Source organism: Vigna radiata, chromosome 9, assembly GCF_000741045.1.
Source record: "Vigna radiata var. radiata cultivar VC1973A chromosome 9, Vradiata_ver6, whole genome shotgun sequence".
Classification (NCBI taxonomy): Eukaryota; Viridiplantae; Streptophyta; class Magnoliopsida; order Fabales; family Fabaceae; genus Vigna; species Vigna radiata.
Genome location: NC_028359.1, coordinates 3,424,895 through 3,425,815, shown reverse-complemented (window position 1 = coordinate 3,425,815; position 921 = coordinate 3,424,895).

Sequence of the window (921 nt, the reverse complement as noted above, 5' to 3'; positions counted from 1 at the left end):
CGCTGGTTCATGTGACCGCAATAACACCGGCCGGCTTTATGTCTTGATCGCCGGGTGGTTACGCAGGTGGTCCGTGTGTACCTTTCGGTACTGTCCGGTCCCTACCGTACATAGGCCCCCCAAGCCCGAGGCAACGGCGGTTGCCGTGGGGTTTTAAGGCAGTGGTGTGTGTGTGACCGGGAAGCTGGTCTTATACCCCTTTGGCGGGAAAGGACACGCGTCATGTTTTCGTGGGCCGTTACGTTTGGGAAACTGTAACGGCTCTGGATCTGGGACGTCGATCTGAGAATTTTGAACGGCGGAGATTCGTGACCGTTTTCAAAAATTTTCCTATAAATAGGGGGGATGGTCCCAGCCATTTGGCATGTTTTCCAACTTTCCTTCCCTCAAATTCATTTTTCCCCCAGGTAATAAGATGCATACTATTGTTAATATCGAGTCTTCTTTGGAGTCGTCGGGTCGCGGCGGTGGTGGCGGTGGAGTGGCAAGCGAGAGTGAAGACAGCCGGTCGGGGAGTTCGTCATTTACGGGATCCAGCTATGACGCTCCCACCCCTGAAGAGCGTCCACCTGTCGAAGCGGTTACTGGGCCTCGCCGTGCGGTGATTCCCCCAGGCACTGAATTACCCGCCGCCGATGTCGACCGTATCTTTTTTGGTACCCCCCTCTTTTTAACACGGGGTGGTATACAGGTGGATCCTGTCCCGCTGGTGCCTTATGGTGGCTTTCCGCCCGTTCCGGGGTATGATTGGGCCGGTTTCGACGCGAAGACGCAGCCGTCAAGCCTCTCCGGTGTCGGCCTCCAAGACTTCATAGACAGGTCTTATTTGGTCCGGGACGGAGCGGACGGTCGATTGATTAGGATCGCCGCAAGCCAGGAAAATGAACGCGTATGTCACGGGAAAGGATTGAGCCCCGAAGA